Source organism: Coturnix japonica, chromosome 19, assembly GCF_054131305.1.
Source record: "Coturnix japonica strain WE chromosome 19, WE-NBRP24, whole genome shotgun sequence".
Lineage (NCBI taxonomy): Eukaryota > Metazoa > Chordata > Aves > Galliformes > Phasianidae > Coturnix > Coturnix japonica.
The window spans coordinates 625651-642617 of NC_140681.1; the positions used below are offsets into that span (position 1 = coordinate 625651).

Here is a 16967-nt window from a genome sequence, read left to right on the forward strand (position 1 = left end):
ACCATCTTCACATGTGCACTATTCACAGTGGCACAACTGGTGCTGCCTCAGTTGAGTGGCAGCGTTGTTTTCATTGCTGAAACACCGCTGGGGATGTTTCTGAAAAGGAGAAAAAAATTAAGGAGATAAGGATGGAAAGATCTAAGACTCATGAAGATCAGATCCACCTGGTTCAGGCAGTCCTCATGCACTGCTGCTGGTCTTAAGGTGCATGTATATCTCTGGAGGAGCCACTCTGAAGAAAGTCTTCCCATCCCAGGCATTGTATTTTAGCCTGTACCAGTTGGATTTCTTCCCAGCTCACTTTGTATCCTGTTCCATAACTACAACTAACATTTGATTTGTTATCATTTTAATATCTATTTGAGCTCAAAACACTAGATCATCTCTACATGAAACATGTTTTTAATTGACCTTCAGTATATTTCCCTGCATCCAGTTGGTGGAAAGATGCTATAGATGGGTACTGTTAAATGCTTGGGGAACTGGAAAAATGCACTACTGCTGTCCTGTGGTGGTAAGGACAACTAACACTTCTCTGCTTAGTTGTGGAGCAAGTAATGCATTCACTAAGTTTACTGTACCGAATGAACCACCTCGCCCCAAACACTGTCAGAATGCTACCAGCATTTATTTATGCTACAACAAGAGCTGCTTTTTCGGTGCATGATGCCATTCAGTACCAAAACCTATTAATAAAAATGTTGACACAAGAGTAATTGCTACATAATAAATTAAATAAGAAGTATTAGTAAACAAAATTGAGTTAGCTGGTAAGTTTTGCCATCTGTTTTCAGGGCATACCAAAACGGATCCCTGCTGGCGTGTGCACTGTACTATTCCCTGCTCTAAGAAGCCTCTGTGGGCTGGTTGCAGGCTTTCCATTGTGGCCAATGATATTTTGACTTTCTCTGAGAGATCAGGATGCTGGGTTGCTAAATCTGTGATGTGAAAGTTCTTGCTCTTACCTTTTTCTTTCAGATCTCTATACAGTGATCCAGTAGGCCACGTACTGAAGACTTACCCCATATCGTCCCCAAACCCTCATGGCTGCATACTTGAGCTCATATTTGCTGTGCTGTTGTTCTAATGCTTCCATAGTGTTTTACTGTTTTAAACCTCCTTTTGCATTATTCCCAGGGAAAGGTGTCAGGGAGTTACATTAGCAAAGACCAAGTTCCTGACAAGTATTTTTTGTTAGCTATATCCCTTCTTTCCTTGCAGGATCTTCCAGCAAATCCCATGCTGTTCCCAAGCCTACACATCCTAAAGCAAGGCAAGCACGTGTGCCTGGGGTCAGGCCATCAAATTAATGCTGTTTTAAATGCAGCCATGTTAAAATTTGAAGCCACTCTTATTTAAAATAGCACAAAGGGAAGCTTTCAGCTCCAGATACGTCTCTGTACTTTCCTTGGACTCATACTCCCTTTGTTTTTGAAGTTTGTGTAACATAGTGACCATTCACTACTTCAGGAGCTACATCTAATTGTGAGCAATGAATGAACTAGAAAAAGAGTATTATGAGGAGCAGCTGAGAGAAACACAGCTACGCCACCATCCCAGCCTCAGTAGCTGATGTGCTATTTCCAGTCTTAGCTGTCTCACTGTTCATGAAGATCCAAGGTAGATTCTCACTCAGGTTGACTTCTGACATGTGAGTTCTGAAACCACAAGATGTGACACACTAGTCATGCTGCATTTACACGAGGAAATCTCTGCATTCAGTGCTGTAGGACTTGTTTCACAGTGGGCCCTCACTTATTAAATTGTGCATTGGTCATCTTCTTCTCTGCCACATACACCTTCAGCCTGGACTCATTACCAGAACATACATTGTTAGAACTTCTTCCAGTGTCTTCTGACTTGGATCTCTCCCCTTTCTCTGTAACGTGGTGCGTAGCAACCAAAAGGCCCTGCTGCTGGCAGTTAATTAAACTAAGATTTAGGTTAAAAATGCGCTCCTACAGAAGATGGGAAGGGCCAGCCAAGGTCCTCACAATCCACTGAGACTAAATACATCAGTCAAGCAAGAACCAATAAGCTCAGCCTGAAACAGAGCAGAAGAGTGGCCTAATACAGTACCAATTACAGCCCAGGGTGGGCTGTACCTACTGAGCTGGGCAAGAAAGCAGTTTCCTGTGGTGGAGATAAATCCCAAGCAGGGACACCTAACTCCACAAGCAATTAATACAGCTGGCTCCAATAACCTCAAGATCGCAGGTCAACATCCGCTATCCTTTTGTCTCCATCTGGTATACAGCTGGAGATCACTGTGACTGCACTTGGGAGGGCCTGAGAGCCCTAGCTCTGAGTTCAAAGTCAGCCTTGCAAAAATGTCATTTGTACCTTTTATTCGAAACAGCTTCATCCTTAGAATAACAGCAGAGCCCTGCAGACAATATTAGCACTAACAGACCTGGAGCGGTAGGACTGATCATTTACATACACATATCTTGAGTTGCTCTATGCCACGCTGTCCTAGAAACAGTAACTACATCTTGTGAGTATTTCTTCTATTCTAAGCCATGGAAAAAAAAGGTGACAAAGAATATATGGGTCTACAGTACTTCAGCCTATCTACTATCAACTATGGCAATGAACTATCATAGACCCAGCGGCAGTATTTAGGCTTCCAGCTCCTATGCTTCTGTCATTCCCAAGGTTCCCAGAACAGTCTGGTTAGTGCAGCTTCTCCAGGGTGAGATTCAGAGCACCCAGTTAGGAGCCTGGTTGCTGCCATGCAGGTGCTCTGCCTGGTGCTGGGTGGAGAGGTCTGGTTAGAACAGATTTGTGGTACCTCCCATTTTTCTGGGTTTTTTTTTGCTTTAACTGTAAAATCTTAGTATCAACTTCATTAATTGCAAGGGTATTTGGACAGCCAGTGTACCACTGATCCTAGGAGGCAATATGAGATCAGAAACATCCAAACTCAACAGAAGCGTGGCACTGAGAAAAGCTTGTGCTGAAAAACAAAGTTTCGGTGTTTTCCACTGTGAAGACTGTAGGCAAACCACCTACAAGAAGATGAAAAATACATCAGTGCTTTGGAGATCACCAGAAGAAGCAAGCCACAAGGTAGCTGTGCTGTGTACAATGGAGGAACTGCAGTAATACGCTTCAGTCTCAGAATCTGGAGAAGTGACTTTATTGCTCATTCCAAAACTCTGGCACCAGTACAGAGGTTGGGGGGAAGATACGTGTGCCAAGGCCTCCGGCCATAGCTGGGCTACACAAAGGTCTCAGTGCAGCTTTTTCAATATCTGCAACCAATCAAATCTGCTTATAAGCTGCTTTTCTACCAATCTGTATTAAGAAAGCAAGAAAAAAAATCTATGCTTCACAGCCCCCAGCTATAAATATATACATACATATATATATATACATATATATATATAATTAATTCTGAGAATTCCTCTAGTCCCCCTAATCAAGCTTAACATAGTATCGGATGTGATTCCAAAGAAGACTCTCAAACACCTAATTATGTCACGGGCAGCAGGGGCCTCAGGATGCTGCTTTAACTGCTTCATCCTTTGCGCAGTCAGTGCTTCCCAGGTTGATCAGTTTTTTTCTTTGTTTGTTTTAATTTTTATTCTTTAGGTATGTTCTGCATGCTTTCTTTCTACATGCAGCCTCACATCTGGTACTACTATGTCAGATTTATTGGTTGATTTATTGGTACAGGTTTTCCAAGCAGTCCTGATTTGTGATTTCTTTCAACTTTTTGTTTTTGCAAGATAGCTTGGTGAGCTGCATGGAGCTAATGGGCATAGCTGATCCTGATTCCTGGGAGAACATCAGCACAACCAAAGAGATGTTTAGATTGTTCGCTTAGAAGAATGCCCAATTTGAGAAGAAAACACATCACTCTGCCAAGAATTCCCAGGCTGCTATGCCGGACCACACTGTTGGATCTAAACACTCCCTTACCATGTCCATTCTAGTTCCCATTTTCAGTCCTGCCAGTGCCCAGAAGGAATGCATTCACTGAATGTTCAGCAATCCCAGAAGAAAGATATTCAGGGATTGGTGAAACACTGATTCTCTCTCAGCATCATTTTCCCTCTACACACCCATGTACTGACAGACTTGCTCATCTTTTTTTATAGTTTTGATGCAAAGATATGACCCAAGTGCAGGATTGCTATTCCAGTACTCAAGCCAAAGAACCATCCTTGTCAAGATGCCAAGATAGTTTGCTGATCACAACCACTGCTTTGGTTCACATGACTGATGATTTGTTTCTGAAGCTGATCTTCTAAAGTGGATGGCTCCATTCCTATCCTGGACTAAGGAAAGTTAATCTATATCTAGCCAGTGAGAAAGAAATCCTGTAGACACAGGATATGGAACTGGATCCCTGAAGCCATTTGTCTATGGCTTTAGTAAAATAAGGTACAGATCACGATAGTCAGCCAACAGGAGCACAAAGGTCTGAAGCTCACAGATCCAATTCTGGTGCCAATATTCTTGTGGAATGATGACCCAAGAAGCAGACACATGAAAAGATAACTCACCATTCATCTGCAGCCCAAGCAGCTGTGTGTAGCTGAGTTACTGAGTAACGCGGCCAGAGCAGGCAGACCCACAAAGAAGGGCTGTCTGAGGGCCAGCCTGTAGTGATTTCTCATCTTTGCTTGTTTGTGGAGTCTTGGATCCCAAGGAGATTGTTCTGCTTAAACCTCTAAGGGTGAAAGATGTTTCCTGGTACTTAAGAGAACAGAGTAAATGCACAAGATTGAGTGACACAAGGTATTCTAACATTTTCATCCTTTCATGCTGCAAAAGATAATTTAATACAGAATAAAATCTGTGCCTTACCAAAGTGACACTTGCCATTGCTTTCAGTTTGCAGTCCAATTTCTCCTGTTTGCCTTAATGCCAAAATTGGTACCAAAACAAGCATGCTGGTGCAGGGCAGGCAGTGGACACAGTATGAGCTGTGCTGGGCCACAGGGTGCACAAACCTGGCCTGGGTCATTGATAAAGATGTGGAGAAGAACTGTTTCCAAGATGGACCTTTGAGGAATGCTGCTCATCACAGGCCCCAACTTGGCTATGGAGCTGTTGATCACAACCCTCTGGTTGCAATCATCCAACCATTATCCACCTACTAGTCCAGCCTTCAAATCCAACTCTCTCCTGTTTAGAGATAAGGATGCAGTCCAGGACCATGGCAAAGGACCTTGCACAAATCCAGGCAGACAACATCAGTTCCTTTCTTTTCTCCACTCACATTGCCACTCCATCATAGAAGGCCATTATATTGTTTAGGCACAACCTGACCTTGGTGAAGCCATGCTGGCTGTCTCAGATCACATCCCTTAATAAGTTCAGTTCCATCTGTGCCTTGTTTTTCCTGATCCCAACTCTGCATCTCTGGCCAGCACCCTTGTACTCTGCCCAGGCCACACATTCCTGCTCCCACTGCCTGTGCTTTTCCTTCTTACCCCTCACTTTGAGCAGCAGATGACCAGCAACTCATTGCTCAGCCATGCTAAATTCCTTCTTCTTCAGTTAGTTTTCCTGTAGTGGGGTGTCAGAGAACTCTTCTGCTCTCAGAAATGGCACAGTGAATGAGTGAAAGATAAAACTTGTGTACGAAATGCTGAATGTTCACAGAGCCATTTAATTGGGCAGCATTCACCATAAGCACACTTACACCTTCTTTAAAGGACTGAATTTTATTCAGTGGGGAGGTTCTGATGGTAGTGAAAAGCTTTGGCCCACAAACTATGTTTAGACAGTGTCTACTACAGGGAAAACTCTCTGTGTCTGTTATACATTTGCTAATTTCAAGTAAATAAAATTCCACGAAGTAACATTTTCCATCAACAATTTTCCTCCATCAACACAGGTTCTGGAAAGCAAACCCACAGACATTAAATAGAAATTAAAACTTAAGTTTTATTTTAATAAATGCTTTTCTATTTCTTCTGTCATTCTTCCTCAGTATTGATAATTTTAGTTCATCATTCTGCAACTCCTGGAAGTCAAAATATTAATCTTTACCACAGTCTCCTCAGTTAATAATTTAAGACTGGAACTTGGACATGTAATCTTTGGAAGTCTGAAGTCTCAGCTTTATCTCAGCGCTTGTGTTCTGGTTGGAGTTACATTCCTGCGTTAACATATCCATCTTCTTCATCTTCTTTTGCATAGCTGCAGATGTTCCATTTACGATGTAGTCTCAATAAATGTCTTGAGAAGTTATTTTACAGCAGCCTTCAAGGGCACATTTTGACTTCACTGGATCCTGCTCCAACACAGATGTTCTGCAGAGTGGAGGGCACAGCAGCTTCATCCTTGCAGTGATACACACTGTAGAGAAGCATGCATCAAGCAGAGCAGGCACATCCATCTGTGGATCTGTGTGCCATCCACTGAACAGCCAACTGCTGCACATTGCCCTGATGTATCCTCAGCTTTCACTTCTCATTCCTGCACCTGTTGCAATAATCAAATGCAACAGCATTTGCATAAAATGGCAACAGCAAATCACTTAAATCTTCATTTGCTGAATTTCTAAATGCCTCTTATGTATCCTGCAGTATAAACAAAAGAAAGTAGTACAAGAATCATAGAATATCTTGGCTTGGAAGGCACCCATCTTGTTCCAGCCAACTGCCATGGGCTGGTTGCCACCCACCAGATTAAGCTCCCCATCCAACCTGGCCTTGGACGTGGATGTGCTACAATGTCCAAACAAGCTCTGAAAATGAAAGAAGAACTAATATTTCAACATGTTCATGGTTTCTGAATTGAAAAAAATAAAAATTTAAAAAAAATAAAAATAAAATAAAAAAAAAAATTAAACACCCTGGAACAGTTTTCATGTTGTCTTTCAGTAAGGGAAACTTAAAACCTTTTGGTCAAATCATCCAAGTCTGCAGCTTCTTTTTAACTACACCACTGAAAAGCTAAAGATGAGAACCAACAATTCTGGGATTCACGTTGCACACAAAGGAATGTTTTACGTGCAGGCAAGGTTATTTTGTATAACATTTCTGATGAGTTAAGTGGAGACAGATTCTCATTGGCTTTTGCCCAGAAAACCTCAATTGCTTTTAAAATTTGCCAAACTAAGTAAAATAATAAGCTTAACAAAGAGGCTTTGTTTTTCTCCCTTACACTGATGGAGGAACATAAGGCTTCATGAGAACATCAGTCCTAACCTGTTTTGGAGTCCTGGCACATGTGACAGAAGGTATAACCGACTACCAAACTTTGCAAGCTCTTTGGGGGTCACTGAAGAAGGAGGGAGCATCAAGGAGATAGAGCGTGACTAAGTCACATTCATAGCACCAGATAGTAACATCTGTCAAGTGCAGCTTTCCCACAGCATGTCTATGCAATGGTTATTGTTTTCCTGGCCACAAAATATTGGCCTGTGGCATTTGCTGCTTCTGTTAGATGGTATTCAGAGCATTGCCTATCTTAATTTGATTAAGCATTGCAAGGATTACATTCAGACTTCGTGTAACTTGTCGAGCATACTGAAATTTAAATGATGTGGCTGAAAATACAGAAAGCAGTAATACAACCACTTTTAAAAGCTGAGCAGAAAAAATATGTTAATTCCTAATTACATGGAAAACAACTAAACAACACAGGTAGAGTGTTTTAGGACTATAATGGTAATGGCAGAGAGCTGAACTTCATCACTTTATTCTTAAGAAGTTACTTTATGGAAGAACAGAAAGGCTCCACCAGCACTTCTCATCTACTTCAGGCAGCCAAGCCAACAGCACAAAATCACAGTGAGAGATGGTTTGGATCAGGTGACTGGCTGGTGATCCTGATAACTAACTAGTTGGTACTAATCCAGCACAGGAGCAGCGTCAGAGAGCTTGGAGACCACAGCACCTTCAATTACTGCAGCTACTTTTGCTGCAAGTCTGACTGCTGCTTCTTGACTCCACTACTGAAGGATGGAAGAGGGACAGATCAGGGTAAGTGGCACATGAAGAAAGAACAGGCAGCTCCTCCAGTTACAGCCATTATAGTTCATTGCCCTGAGCTCCCCAACAGCTGCATCCAAGACTAGAACAGGGCAAACAGCTCAGCTTCCTGCCTTTGATATCCACAGAAGGGGTTAATTCTCTTAAGACAAAAATTACATACATTATAATACAGATTACCTACGAATATGCATTGCATGAACTGACATCACTCACTGACCCTAGCAAGATTAGTTGTGTAAAGGAGAGTAAAATCTTTAGCATATATAACAAAACTGGAGGAAAATATGAGAGTTGTTTTTTTTCACATAGTATCAGGCTTCAAGAAAAAAATAAGTGATTATGAATAAGATTCTTAAATAAATATCAGCACCTCATTTTGTGCGATTGTGAATATAATGGGATGCTTTCCTATGAAATAATGAAGAAAGGAGGAGGAATGAATATGGAGCAACATCATTATGACCTTTCCCTTTAGAAAGGAAAAGGTAAATCCTATAAAAAGAATGATTTCTGAAGAAAGAAATATAGGAGAAGTTATGTTGGCCAATGGACAAAATGTTGTATAGGTGAAAATAAAAGGACACCGATAGCTTGGTAGACCAAGACAAGAGTTGGGGAGGCAATCTGAGCAGAAGCATCATTGACTGTAAAATATATGTAGTATCACTGCAAAAAAAAAATAACACTGCAAAAAGTGATGTAAGGAGACTGAATATGAAGAGTTCCCAAGTAAGTAATCAATAACAAAAAGAAGCCAACGGGTTTTATAGCTCAAGCCTTAGTTAAAAGTGTGAAGAGTATCCACTGCAGTGGCCTCAAAGTATGAGTGAGAATGGACCTCAGAAGGTCCAGATGTCTTCAAAAAGAAAACAAAGGCACGAGTTTTGCTTCTGTCTATTTTAGACTTCTGGCAGAAGAAAACACTCCCCAGCACTCCCCCAACAAAATCACGCTCAGCTAACCAGGGAATGGATAAAGAATAAAACATGAATTAAAAAATAATTAAATTGGAGGAGTGGGGCCACCATGTGGAATTGATATGAAGACAGCTTTATACCCCTGCAATCTCATGGAACAAAAGAAAAGTGTTTAACCTATGCTCAAAGACTTTGTATGGATCTGAGATAAGGTTCTGGCAGCTACTTCTGAAGATATCATTGACGTATTGCCAGATACATCTCCAAGTCTTCTGCGTGGTTAGAACAAAAGAATGGTTTCTTTCTTACCAGCAATAGCAAAGCTTCTAATTTACTCTGCCTTTTCTGACGCTTTATAAAATATTTGTGGGGAAAACAAAAACAACACCTTTTTGTCGTAATTACCAAAAGATAAGAATAAAACATGTTCCTAAAAGCAAGATTCTGCAAGGCACAAGATGGAATTCATCAGTAACAACACAAAGAGCGCAACATAAAAAGAATAATCAGACCATTTATTTAATTTCAGGGCATCATTTGTTTCCTCTACTGCAAAAGTGAAATTCTGATCTCCACGTGGAGTGCTCCGAGTGCTCTGAAGCCATTAAGCCTTAGCAGCCATGGAGATGTTGACCCTAATGCAGAAGTTGAGACCTACAAGCAGAAATAAATCAGTGCATTCCAGCCATTTCCATGTTATTTTATTTACACAAAGGAAAATCGGATTGCTTGTGATTGTTCTTATATTATTTACCCGTATTTCTTTCCTTGTATTATAACTGCACAGGGTCAGGTAGGTACAAATTCACAAAGACCTTTAGTTAAGATAAGCAGAGTGGAAGGGACTACACAAACCAGGAGTGCCTCCTTTTACACAATGTAGCTAGGAAAATAGCTTTAAAATACATAAGAAATCACATGAATTGTTAATATATGCATCAAGAGTTGTGCAATCAAATGGCAAGAAGAAGAAGCTGAACAGGTCTGGCGGCACAGGGTCTTTCTGAATGTCCTTGGGAAACAGTGAGAAAAGGATCAATTTTCTTTCTACCTAAGCTGGTGTAAACAACTTGTAAAAATGACACAAGTAGCGTGAAACCATGCAGTGCCTCTGATTTATTGCCCAAGATTACATTAGTGCAAGCTTTAACTTGAAAATGGCAAGGCTATCTGATCCCTGAGCTCAAGTCAAAGAGGTGAAGCAAAAGTGTGCCGAAATTAGTTATACCCCTTTGACATGAACTCTAGTCTTGCTATATTTTTACAAATCCAGATTCTGTTTGAGGGAGACTAATAGCTTCCAAAGGACTGAACCCATATGAAGGATATCAGACAGCTGCCTGGTAGCTACAGGATTAAACGAATAATACACTCCAACAAAAAAACCTGTAAAGCTCTGAAAGAGCATGTCAGCCAGGTTAATATTGATACGAATAATGAAAGCTGTCTTTCTGCTCCAAAAAAAACCACAACAAAATAGGTTTCTTTTCTAGAGAGTATATATGTGCTTTGGTTTTCAGGGGATGGGAAATGAATCAAGTTGGCCTATGAATTTCACTGAAAATTAGAACCAGGAAAGAGATCTTAAACAGCGCTGCAAACAGTGACTACATCTGGAAAAGAAAAAAGAAGAAACATGAAGATGACCATACGCCGTTGTATTTCCTTCTCAGATGAGTTATATTTTGAAAGCAGCAATAAAAAATTCTCAGATAAGGGATTGGAGAAGTGATGGATTTGTGGCAGCGGCTGTCTTTTGGTCCTTCATTGACTGCTTTGGGGTTGAATTTTTCTTTTTAATGTTCACATGTGTGTGCCTTTTTTGGGGGAAATGGGGCCAGATTCCCCCCTGGCTGAGAGTCTACAGCTTCTTAAAGGTGAAGGCTGTTCCAGTTACGCCAGAGAGAACCTGAGTCATTGGGATGAAAGGCTGGAGCTGCTCCCTGAGCAGGTAGGGAAGGAAACAGCTGACGGTGTTCTTCAAGCTTATAACAAATCCTATCCCTTCTCTTTTCCATTCCTAACAGTCTCTTCCTCTCAAAACCCTTTAGAAACATTACAGCTTTTAGTGGAAGATGGAATCTCCCAGTTGTTCAGGAAATTTTCCTGTGTTTTTCTGTGTTTTCATCTGTAGACGCGTGAATAATTTCTGGGGAGGTTAATGGCTACCATGTGATTAGAAGAACCAATCCATGTATATCAATTGCAAAGGCAATGCTGCAAATTCAAACGGGCTATTTGAATGGCTAACTGGTCTTTTGAGTGAGCTGCTGATAGCATCTATCATTTACACGGACTAAAACATTAACTTTGCAGGCAAACAAATGTCAGCTTTATTATTTAGAGATGTCTGTAAACAAATATGATAGAATTGCCTTGAATTCTGAGTTGATGCTGAAAACACCAAAATTTTCTTTCAGTACCCGTGAATCTATTTACCTATTAGAAATCTCAAAAACCCTTAAGAAGCTGCTAAAATCTTCAGGTATGATGCTATATATCTGCAGACTTCAGTATTACGTATTTTGTTCATATGGATTTTATCTTCTTGGGTTTTTGTTGTTTTTTTCCAACCAGCATAGTCTAACTTATTTTTGATGCTTAATGTATCAAATTTGCATGTGATTATTATAGGTAACACTGATAAGGAGAGACATAAACTTCACTGGTATGCATACACTGCTACACCAAACTGACCAATGCTGCGTTTATGCTTAATAGCTTTTAATTTAAAATATATGCTTGTGTTTGTAGCATATTTCCTCTTTTTTTTTTTAGCTTATGAATCATCTGTTAAGCTGGTTTGAATCACTTTCAAAAAGTCTGAGTAGAATGTGCAGATTTTTTTTACCTCTTTAAAACACAATGTGCTGACTTTCAGACACACCTGGATTTCTAGCACTGCTTCAACTACCAGAGTAGAAACAAAGAGTAGTGGTTTCCTTCCAGTTCTCGTACTTCCTTTGTAAACTAAAGTTTCATAAGGATGCTGGAAAAATGATTTGATCAAATCGTCATTTACTGTGTTGTTTTAATTGTCAGTGCAAAGGAAGTGTTTCCAACATGCAATATATATGGATCATCTCTTGTTTATTTCATGTTTTAAGTATTAAAATGTAACTAAAGTGGCAACCGTTGATTGATATTAGATGTATCAGAGCAATTCTGAAACACAAGCAGCACCTCCTTAAAACTAATAAAGATGTTTTCCATGTTTTGCTTTCTTTTTCCTTCGTTTTCTTAGTTGGCATTAATTTATAATGCACCAAGAGATTACAGAAGGTGATGCGGTTCAATTTTAAAGTTACTTTGTGTTACAATCTGAGTTGCCCTAAAGCTGCCTCCTCTTAATGATGTGCTGCTCCTGAGAACCACAGCAATGACACAAAGCCAATTTGCAGAAAGAACTTATTCAGTGACTTTGCATTCTCAGTAAATTGCAGGTATCCACAAGGCAATGAAGACACAGATCCATAACCACAGGTTGTTTCAGTATTTCAGGTAAAATCCACTGACTGCCTTTTACAGCAGGCTTAACGCATAATGTCTGTTTTGTGATTTTACAAACGTTGTGAGGGATTCGTTTTAGCTGCTCATTTATAGAAAGCTTAAAGCTATTACAGTGACAAAATTTATTCCTAACTTACTATGCCAATTTTAACTTTATGGTTAAAAATGTTTGCTGGAAACCTCTTAAAAAAGAACAAAGGTGAAATTTACCAAACTTTTCTATTTCGTTTGACATTTTCTGAGATATTTTGAAGTCTATTTCCCATCTCACACAAAATTAATAGAATTTTTCTTATTTGATCTTGCTTTCATTCCCAAGATACACCACAAGTTTTATGTGATCAGATTAAATTTGTCTTTCAAAATGCTGCATTTCTTCCCATTTAGTAGATGACCCCAACATTCGCAGACGATTTGCATAGCACGTTTGATCAGTCTTCGTGCTGAAGAAATGCAAGCTATGAGTTTATGCCTTTTCTAGATGGGAAAGTTGAAGTCGTGTAACAACATGACTAAGGTCTAAGGCTTATGTGACCGTTGAAAATGTTTCTGGTTTGGTTTTTGAAGTGTTTCTATCTTTTTTTTTTTTTTTTTTTTTTTTTTTTTTTTTTTTTTTTTTTTTTTGTAGGGCTGAGAAAAATGTAGATGAAGTCCAAAACATTAAATGAGTTCTTGAAAGAAGTAAGCGGGTATCTGTTCAGAATAATAAGTCTTGCAAAAACAGACTTACAGGGGAAATTGTTAGCATTATTGCCTTGCCCAGACTTTCCATAAAACTGAAGAAACAGAACCCTTACTCATAGAGAAAGCTGTTTCTTCTCAAGGAACAGCAACACCAAAAACTTCAAATATTACCTGGATTCATAAACAACCAGAACAGATTTTTGTGAACTACAACATCTCAAACCTTGACGTATAATGAAGTACTGACAAAAGTAGTCTCATTACCCTTTCAAAAAAAAAAAAAAAAAAAAAAAAAAAAAAAAAAAAAGTGATATTTTAAGATATCCAAGCCAGGAAGGATATTAAATAAAAACGGTTTTTTCATAACCTGAAAATTAAACTCTTATTTGTTTTCCATAATCGTCTTTCTCAGTCATGGTTTCAATCTCCTATGTGATGTAACAGATTGTTAAAATATTTGGAAACATCTAAATCCCATTTTCGAAGCCACTTAAATCCATAACTCATTGAGCTTCTCACTGAAACACAGAAAATCCTCCCAGTAGGATTGTGTGGTGAAGAACCTTTCCAAAGTGTTTTACATGTATTGTAAATAAAACTACAGTCCATGTCTTGCAAAATCTGATATAGTTGCTTAACTTTACACATTACAGATGGGATAATTGGCTTCACTGAAGCTTTGTATGGTATTTGAACTTCTATTTTTACTATCAGTAATAGTTATAGCATATATTGCACATATATTTTGAAATTATTTAAAATAAGTAAAAACATTTTTGTAGGATGAAGTCTTGTCCACCATACAACAAAACAGTCATCCTGTAGGCAGAAGCCCAACTTGTCTCTCATACTGTCTCCTATCCCAGTCTCTGTCTCCATCCACAACCTATCAGCCATGGCAAAGGTTTGGGTTCAGGTTTGGGGTTCTGGTGTTGTTTCAGATCAGTACTAAAGAAATGAACTTAGAGTTCTGCTAGTGCGTGTCAACAAGCAAACCCTATTCACAGCAGTGTATCTAATAGTGTTGTTACTTTATCCAATAACCTATTAGTTTTTTAATTAAAAACAGGAGCAAGAATCACTTCAAGTCTGTAAAATAAGCTTGTAAAGTATGCCTGCTGCGAAAATGAAAGACAAAAAAACAAATATCTGACAGGAAATAATTCTGAGATCCAAAAATGTGCAAAGCCAGTGGAAATCCATAACCATGCTTCCATTTTGCTGCGACTATACAAACTTTCAGTCTTGCTCCTAGGAAGGAAATAAGGGGAAATATTTCGGCAATGTTTTTTACAAGCTATTCAAAATTCACAGAATATGCCATTTTATGGAGAAAAAAATAATCTCTAGCAGTCTCGACAAATAGAAAGGAAGTGCTCTGTTCTGAGTAAATTCTGTGGTCTACACAAAGAAAAACATGGAGAGATTTTAGCAAGCAATTGGGATCTAACTCCAGTTCTGCACTAAAACTGATTTAACAGTCCTAATTACAGAAAGGTGCCAAACAATAGAATATGACTTAATGCAGCTGCAGTTTATCATCAGAGCTTCTTTTACCTGAAAAGTGATATACATAGGCTGCTCCAAAAGGAATGTCTCTTATTTATTCCCGCAGAGACTACAACAGAAACAAGGAGCACAATAACATTCTCTGATAGAACAAATTCTCAGCTATGAAGCACTATTTTTCTTTTTAACATCATTACACTTCAACATCATCATCTGTGCATCTTTGCCAGTAATGAAATAGAGACTTCATGATACGCTTATAAATATCTGCACAGCTGTCCAGAACTTAGCTTATCTTCCACAACACTGTCACCACTGCTGAAATGCATCACTCTGCCTCACTGTGCTCATCTCCACTATTTGGCCTCTTGAATGTCAATGGTTACCACTTTTTTTTCTGCATGGAGGAATTCAAGCACACACCTTTGCTTCATACTCACTTCCATGGCAGGCGCCATTCTGTCAGAGTGCCCCTCTGCTGCCATCTGTCACACGGCAGCAAAATGGAACAGAATATTACTGGGAACGTTTGACTTCCACTGCCATCTCATCAGCATTCACTTCCAGCAGCATTACTTTCAGAGCAGCCCTTGGATGTTGGATCATGAGCATGCAAATATACACTCTTAACACACATAAAGTTTCACTAGGATACCTGCAACCTTGAATATTATTAATGGAGGAAATGCACACTCTCTCTTGTATACAACAGGCCAGAAACTGCAAAAAAAAAATAGGTTGATCTGAAAAGGATTTGAGCTACTTAGAACGTAGACTTTGGCTACAATCACAGCAAAACTTTTAGCAGCAAAAGAGACTGTCCATATCGAACATAGGCCAAATGTTAAGAATACATCTTTAAGACCAGTGAAAAGAGAGGCACTCTGACAACTCAAAAGAAACTGTCCCTTTTGTTATTTGTAGGAAACAAAAAATGGTCAAAGTAGCATTGACAAAATACTTCACAGCTGGATGAACCATTTTCAAGCATTTATTAAAAACAAACTTTTCAATCAAAAAAAGCCACAGTGATTGATGCCTTAAGGATGAGAGCCTGGATTTCTGTCTTCCCACTTATCTTAAGAACAGATGTCAGCTCTCTCTAATGCACAGTGGGAGTCAGATTACTACATGATGCAGAGGCATCACTTTTAGGTATTACAAACAGCTGCTAGCTGGCTCAGATAAGCAGCAGAAAACTGGTGAAAACACTGCTCTGTATTTCACACTAAGCTGTGTGCAGCAGCAGTTCAGACTGTCGTTTCTGCAAAGCAAGCCTATTGCAGCAAGCTATATGCAGGAATTAGGATTCCTGTAGAGCAAAATATAGGGGACAGTGGTGCAATTATGGAGCAAAAGATATACTGCAGTGCACTCATAAAAAAAACTGAGTTGCAATAGACTCCAAAAAGAGCCAATATAGATTTTGCAGAGAGAAATCTTGCCCAGAAATCAAAAATGTTAAGGTATGAAAAGGCAGAGATAAATATCAGCAATATATATATGATATTGTATATATGTATATATGTATATATATATATGTATATATGTGTGTATATATATATGAAACATGCTTTTTAACAGTGCCTTTATGAAGGCAACCTTGCTGTCTTGGGAAAAAAATTAGCTGCAAGACTTTACACTTCCTTTGTATCAACCCTTTAAAAAGTAGGAAATAATAGTTTCTTTTCAGTAAAGTAGAAGTCCAGATCATGGGATCCTCACAGTTGCTACAAAATGCCTAGTCCTTTTCTAGGTTACTTAAAACCATAGAACCACAGAACCATAGAACCATATAACTCTGTGAGTTGTGAGGGACATTTAAAGGTCAACTCCCATGCAATGCACAGGGACATCTACAGCAGATCAGGTTGCTCAGAGCCCTGTCCAGCCTCATCTTGGATATCTCCACAGATGGGCTCTCTGGACAAAACAAAGTGTGTTGAAACAGATATTCAGAACAACTGGAAAAAAAAAAAAAAAGAAAAATCCAGAAAATCTTGCTGAAAAGGTCAACAAAATTTCAGTAGTGGGAAGAAATAAATACAAAAGGTGAAGTCTGAGTCCAGAAAAAGTTCATGGAATCACATTAATGATTTTCTAAATCAATTCTTAGCATCAAAAAGAATGAAATTATCACATTAGGAAAGAAAAATAGACAGGAAAAGTAAATCTGGCTGCATAAAACAATGAGACAGCCATACTGCATGCAGTTGTAAACATCAAAAAAGTCCACAGAGATTTAAAAAAAAAAAAGTAAATATGAGACCTGATAAATCACTTCCCATCTAAATAAAACAATATGACACTGGTTCTCAGAAGAGATGGCTGAGGAACATGCACGTTAAAGGCCTAAGACAGCCAGCAATATAGAAAACAAATG

At 39.1% G+C, this 16967-nt stretch overlaps 1 protein-coding gene across 1 annotated transcript in view; it reads left to right on the forward strand.

Annotated features, from left to right (window-relative positions):
- Positions 1-10781: 10781 nt before the first annotated feature.
- The window catches only part of LOC146757728 (agouti-signaling protein-like), a 72052-nt gene continuing 65866 nt past the window's right edge, over positions 10782-16967 (forward strand). The window contains exon 1 of the mRNA XM_085519995.1: positions 10782-10832. The gene's annotated coding sequence lies outside the window, so the exon portion shown is untranslated. The remainder of the gene's footprint in view (positions 10833-16967) is intronic.